The sequence below is a fragment of the Bos mutus genome, chromosome 11, assembly GCF_027580195.1.
Source record: "Bos mutus isolate GX-2022 chromosome 11, NWIPB_WYAK_1.1, whole genome shotgun sequence".
Classification (NCBI taxonomy): Eukaryota; Metazoa; Chordata; class Mammalia; order Artiodactyla; family Bovidae; genus Bos; species Bos mutus.
The window spans coordinates 22,039,705-22,047,195 of NC_091627.1; the positions used below are offsets into that span (position 1 = coordinate 22,039,705).

The window sequence follows — 7,491 nt, forward strand, 5'->3', positions numbered from 1 at the left end:
GAAGTCGCTCGGTCGCGTCCAACTCTTAGCGACCCCACGGATTGCAGCCTACCAGGCTCCTCCATCCGTGGGAGTTTCCAGGCAAGATTACTGGAGTGGGTTGCCAGTGGCTGCTGATATTCATATTGACATTTAACATTCATTCATTCTCACACATAGTTCATTACTTCTTTTATTTTATGTATAATTCTGAAAATAAGTTCATTTTCAAATGTGCAAACTGAGGTTCAGATATTAACTGGTTTAGCCAGTTCCCTGGTGGCTCAGATGGTAGAGTCTCCTGCAATGTAGGAGACCCAGGTTAAAACCCTGGGTCACAAAGATATCCTGGAGAAGGGAATGGCAACCTATTCTAATATTCTTGCACAGAGAATTCCATGGACAGTGGAGCCTGGTGAGCTACAGTCCATGGGGTCGTAAGGAGTCAGACATGACTGAGAAACTAACACTTTTTTTTTTTTTTTAACACTATACAGTTAATAAATTTAGTACTCAGGGTTTAATTCCTCTTCTTTCAAATCTCTTCTATTTTTGTCACTCTCAATATCCTTGAGCTTTCTTTGAGTTTTCTTTTGGTATTTAAAGTGAGTTGTTAGTAGAGGATATTAAAGTAAGTAATGTAAAATAGATATTATATTACTGAGAAAATAATTATTAAAGTGTAGTCACAAATTTTCACTAATAAATAATTGTTGAAATGTAATTATAAGTTTTCACATTAGAAACGACATTAATGAAAGGCATTTTTATCTTTTTTTTTCCCCCTTTTGCAGTATCATTTCTGTGATTCTACTTTTCAAAATAGGGTTTCAAGGTTTTCTAGGGAAAGAGATTGGTGTCAGAATTTCCAATAAAAGCTTGATTGTGTGATAGATTACCTGTTCAAGTAGTGATGTATAGTTTCCAATAATTTTGAAAGCACATTTAGCCCTCATTCCACCATACGTATTACATAGATTTTATTTGAAATTTTGCAAAAGTGCTACCCAATCATTCTTTGTACTTAAGATGAAGGGGAAAGCTGTAAGTTTCACTAAAGCATGACACTTCCAAGCACATATTCAATATATATATATATTTTTTTTCAAATTTTTCCTTGAACACTTAACAGGTCAGTAGGCAAGATATTATAGAGACAGAGTACTTTGGTGTAATCCAAGTGTTTCAGAAGCAGATTGATGTCTGCCCTCATAAATTAGGAATTAGGCAATGACAAAAAAAAAAAAAAAGAAATCAGCAGCATTTTGTTTTCAATTAGGGGCTAGAAGAGGGACTTCCCTGTCTGTCTAGCAGTTAAGAGTTGGCTTCCCAATTCAGGGGTTCAATGGTTAAATCCTTGGTTGGGAAGCTAGGATCCCACAGGTTGTGGGGCCAATAAGACCAAAACATAAAACAGAAACAATATTGTAACAAATTCAATAAAGACTTTAAAAAATGGTCTAGATGAAAAAAAAAAATCTTGAAAAATAAGAGCCAGAAGAATGACAGTCAGTGAGGTACTCTGAATAATCCCAACAGTTACAAGATGCTTCAAGGCATGTGCTTGGTGATGCAATTAAATAGCATGATCATGAATATTATGGCTTTGTTTGGGTCTTGAGTAGGGTGAAGAATGTGAGGATGGTTTTCTTTTCAGTAGAAAAAGCCTAGAAAGGGAAATATCCTTAGGAAGACAAGGTAGTGCCTTGAAGTACAAGAGGAACAACTTTTCTTTCCCTAATCATTCAGTGTTCTCAATCCAGTGAGGAAATGGCATGAAACAAATAGCCTACACAAGGATATTTAAGTAAAGTGTATTTACTTAAATAATGATTAATTTGTATGATAAAGAAGAGATAAATTTTCCAGTTTGGAGGATTGGGATTAACAGAGGTAATCAGAGCTGGGATGGAATTTGGGCCTATTTTACACTCAACCCATGTGCTCCAGACAGGCAGGGCTCTCAAGGCCCTTAAGCGCTCTATTTCTTCTTATCCTTATGAACCACTCCCTCTCAAGGCTGTGTATATATGACTGGATCCTCATATCAGTTATAACTCATGATCCACAGCCTCCCCAGCATTACCAAATCCTTCCACTACCATTAGCATGATGATCGTTTGCCATAGCTAGCAAATACATAGAATTAACATTGGCTTTCATATTGTTTTGTGGTATCAGGTAAGTGAAAATATCTGAAATATAGCATTTATTATATAATAGAGAACACCCAAATAATTTTTTTAATTATTTCACTTTTATGTTTTTATCAATATTATCTCTCTTACTCATAAGAACTTTAAGAGGTGAGGATTATAATTCCACAATACAGATTAGGAAATTGAGTCACAATTTATAAGGACCTTATGTCCTGAGTATTGTGACCTACATACTGACTTTTGACTCTAGAATCCCAGCTTTCAACCGTTTAATTATACTAAAGTTTCCAGATATAATTTGGACGGAAGCCGTGTACTCTGGTGGGGAAAATGCTGGTGACATTTGCAAATCTTTTTAAAGTATTTTCTCATTAGCATGTGTTATTTGTCTTCCTCCTCTCCGTCCTCCTTCTCCTTGTTCTTTAATGATATCACTGGAAAAAGTGATGAGAGATGATAGGGAGCTTTCTGATGATATAATTAAAACCTGGAGCTATATGGAGATGGATTTGAGACACTCGTTTCTTTGCTGACCTTATCCTGGTTTGTCCATGGGGAAGCAATAGGCCAAGTCCAGAAGAGGATATTCTAGGAGGGTCCAGCAGACTCTCAGCAGGACTCTGACCAGCCACAGTGTCCACGGGTGCTTGAGCCTTGACACAGCTTAAATGACTAGCAACAACCGCTGTGGCAGTTCTAGGAAGTAACAGTCATCTCACTGCACATGAAGCAAGCAGACATAAAGGTAATTAAGTCATTCTTCCTCAATTTCCCACCATGATGCAGACACCTCCATCTCCATTTAAATGCACTTGCTCTCAAAAAGGAAAAGGGAAATCTCACAATGCCTTCCAGACTGACATCTTGATATTCTCTTCTTCCTTCTTGGCTGCTGCTGCTGCTAAGTCACTTCAGTCGTGTCTGACTCTGTGCAACCCCATAGACGGCAGCCCACCAGGCTCCCCCGTCCCTGGGATTCTCCAGGAAAGAACAGTGGGGTGGGTTGCCATTTCCTTCTCTAATGCATGAAAGTGAAAAGTGAAAGTAAAGTCGCTCAGTCGTGTCCGACTCTTAGCGACCCCATGGACTGCAGCCTACCAGGCTCCTCCATCTATGGGATTTTCCAGGCAAGAGTACTGGAGTGGGGTGCCATTGCCTTCTCCATATTCCCTACAGATGGTTTCAAATACTCCAGATTTAATATAAATGAAAAGTGCCCCTTCCATTCCCCATGGAATTCAAGTGTCTCCATCTTAATAGACTTAGACTAATTCTGCTACTCAATGTTGCCACATAAAAATAGGAGATAATTAATTACCTTTGTGCTGCTTGTTTTACTTCTATCGATGCTGGGTCCAAGGGTTTCTCCTTATGTTCCAGGCTGAAAGCAGGATGTTTCTTCCAATATCCTCGATAAACCTCTGTCCTTCATATTCTATGGAGAATCTATTCTATTCTCCTACTTCTGCTTCTACTTTTCCTTGGGCATTTTTCCTTGTTTTTTCCTTTACTCTTCTGGCCAGAATTCCCTGACTCTATCAGCAAATACATGTCTAAACTTTTTTTGTGTATCTTTTAGTACATATATTATTATTTAAAATATTGTTTTGAGGTTGATTTATATACCATGAAATTCACCCAAGTTAAATTACAGTTCAGTTAGAGTTTTAATGAATTTATACAATGGTGAAAACATCACTATGATTCTATATTAGAACAATCTCACCATTCATATACAATTCATGTTACTTAAAAATATCTTGGAGAAAAGCATTAAGGGATCTGAATAATATCACATGCTCCTATTTTAGCTGTGCCAACTATAGTCTAGACTACTGAGGAAGGAAGCTAGTCTTCTACCTCCCCCATTCCTGCGTGTAGAATCTGTATTAATTACATCATTCTATCTTTCTTCTGATAGCTTGTTACGTGGGAGAGAAATGTGTGTCTGTGCTGCAAGCATCCCGCTAATGTCCAGAACCTGTGTTGGACATGGGTAGAACATAGAAACTTTTAATCATCTCCGCTGGACATATTTGGACTAGGCTCCCTCAGAAAGCAGTGAAGTATTCAGTAGGATCTAGGTGAACACCTACTTGTCAAGAATACAGTAGAAGTGGGAATTTCCTGGAGGTCCGATGCCTAAAACTCAGACACTTTCACTGTTTAGGGCCAGGTCTGATTCCTGGTTGGGGAACTAAGATCCTACAAGACATGTCACCTGGACCCACCCCCCCCGCCAAAAAAAAAAAAAATAAAGTAAGACTGGACGTACCACGTGGGTCATTAGAAGACATTGCCATTCTTATGAATCTGAAAACAATCTAAGATTTAAAGTTACCTAAAAGACATAAAGGACTTCCCTGGTGGCTCAGATGGTAAAGCGTCTGCCTACAATGCAGAAGACCTGGGTTCAATCCCTGGGTTGGGAAGATCTCCTGGAGAAGGAAATGGCAACCCACTCCAGTATTCTTGCCTGGAAAATCCCCTGGATGGAAGAGCCTGGTAGGCTACAGTCCATGGGGTTGCAAAGAGTCAGATACGACTGAGCAATTTCACTTTCATTTTCACTTCTAAAGACATAAAAGAGATTTTTCAAAGGAAAAAACACACCGTTATGATAGCTAAGTGACAAAGAATTTGTAGATTTGTATTATTCATGAATAGTAATTCCTATTCATGAAGGTGCCCACTGAAGCTTAAAGAAACTTTTTTTATGTTTTTTAGGTGCAGGTATGCAGGGCCACCCATAAACTTGAAAATCTTCAGGCCAGTGCCGTGCAATCATTTTAAGTGATGCTCTATCCGGTGTGAGATTTAATGTAATAGTCTGGCAGAATAGAATATAATCTTATTACAAGAAGCACATATATTTTGTTGTTATAAAAATACATCATTGGAAATCAATTACATACCAACCACAGGTGTGTTTATGCTAGATTAGTTCAATTTATTTTGGTCATTTTGACACATTGGATTTGCACCATTAGCTATTGTCTTAAATATAAGAAATCTAGTGTCAAGATGGTTAAGGATGAGCTGAGAGATCTATCAGAAACCCTATTTCCTGCCATTTATTATGTTCATTCTCCCATTTGACAATGTTTTGCATAATACCATGCTGAGTCTGACAACATCGATTGCTGTCAGGATAGACTAGCTCAAGATTTTTGTATAGTATACATGCACTGAAATCCATGATACAAACCAGTATTTTTTATTTTGACGTTGACTAACGTCAAACTTGATGTTGGTTAACGTCAAGCTATTGATCCAGTTCAGTATTCACCTTTCTGGTGAGGCTTTCTTAGACCTCACCTACTTCTGGAATGAATCCCTCCTCTGAGACCTCTAATACACTACTAAATTTTTTTTTGTAATTAATAAACTTCATATTTTAGAGAGGTCCCTCTAGGGTTTGGTCACAGCCTCATCTACTCATGGAAGTACAAGCCCTGTACACAGAAGAAAGGGACTATATCCAGGAGATGCAGAGCCTATCCTACAATGTGTAATGACAGGAGTCAGATAAATACAAATAAGACAGGATTCTGACAGTGTTAAGTGAAAGGATAACAGAGATACTGCTAATACAGGGACACTTTCCCATATTAAATACTGTAGGAACACTGTTTGGCACCCCGGCTAGATCCCAGAGAGGCTGTGCTACAAAGCACTGCTGAGGTTGCTCTTAGAAGCTTTGGGAAGCCGTGGCCCCACAATGATGTAACACAGAAACAGCAGGATCAGCAAAGTAGATGGTGGAAGAGGGAATCAAAAGGTTTCTACCCATCAAGAATGAACTTCCATGGAAACTGCCCTCAAGGACAAAAATCTACGAAAAATCTATTTTCTGACCATGATCCATAGGCAGCAAAGGACTGTGATCCCAGAGAGAAAAGAAACACATGAGGTGACCCTTTGATTACACCAGTTTACTGCTTGAAGACAAGTTCCAGGCTGTGGTAGGGAAGGAAAATCCACACAGTCTGAGCTGAGGAGGTAGAGGTCTGAAATAGGGGAGGTTGAGGGTGGGGTGAGACTTGCAGGCTGGAGCACTAAAGAAAGGGAGCTGCGCAGACAGCGCCAGGGATCTGCAGATGATTGCCCTATTTTTTGGTTAGACTCCCACCTGCACAGAGGAAACACCATCCAAACAGTCAACTGGACAACTCTACACAGGATAGGAGGGGAAAATAGGAAATATTCTTGCAAGGCTGTACACCAAATGTCTGGAGATATATTATTTGAAGTTAAATATAGATATTATAAACCTGACAATCATCCCTATTCATTCCCTGAAAAAATTCTGCCCTCATACATTTTTATTATTTTCTCCTTACTCCATTGTCCTAATTGCAGGCACACTTCACAGCTTGATGCAGACATAAAAAATAAGGTAGGCGTTAAGGTCATTCTACAATGTTTATGCTTCAGTGGAGGTGGTATGCTGTACTGCTTTCTCAGCAAAAGGTTCTTCCTCTTACTGGACCATAATTTTTCGCTGCATTTAGATTTCTTAATAATAGTTAATCTACTGAAATATTACCTTAAGAAGAAATGAGAAATAGTTAAATCTGTTTAAGTAGTATAGATTATTTTTCAAATGCATCTTAGTACATTTTACATTAGATGATAAGCAGACTTTAATGTATTTTTCTTTTAAACAACAGTGAACTATTAACATTTAAACCCTATATTCATTTGAAATTGAATTCATTTGAAATTGATCTATCCTATCAGATGGAAAAATTAAGTTATTAACTTTACATTTTATTGAATATGATTCCTACCCATAAATCAGGTTTATGGGTAACAACCATATTCTAAATAATAGCCTATTTTATGTTCATGTTTTGTAACATTGAAATTATTCCAAATTACCAGTCTAATAATGTATTACTACTTTTCAGTCATTTTTATGTTTTTTTCCTGTTGCAAAGGTAGCACATTCATTATGACATAGGGTTTAAGAGCCCAAGGTCTATAGCCAGATTTGCTTATTAAAAATCCTTGCTCTATCATTTCCTCATATTTTCCTCAATAACTTTGTATATAACACTCCTCGTTTAAACAAATAAACAAATAATAATATCTAATTTGTACATTTGCTTGAAATCAGCTTATAATACATGTAAAGAGCTTAGAATTTACATTCATATTTTAAAGGTCTGCAAATGTTTTTTTAATTATTTTTATTTATGATATAAAACCTGGCAAACAGATCTGTGAAAGAAGAAAATTTCCTCTATTCTTACCAAATATAGATAATAATTGATATTTTGTTCTTTTAGATTTTTTTCTGATGAATATTTGAATACTTTCTATAATTTAAATATTTATAAATACTTGG

The 7,491-nt window shown here is 37.2% G+C and overlaps 1 non-coding gene across 1 annotated transcript; it reads left to right on the forward strand.

Annotated features, from left to right (window-relative positions):
* The first annotated feature begins 4,498 nt into the window (after positions 1-4,498).
* Positions 4,499-4,570, forward strand: TRNAC-ACA (transfer RNA cysteine (anticodon ACA)). Its single transcript has one exon. It is a non-coding gene; the product is annotated as a tRNA-Cys (tRNA).
* The last annotated feature ends 2,921 nt before the right edge of the window (positions 4,571-7,491 follow it).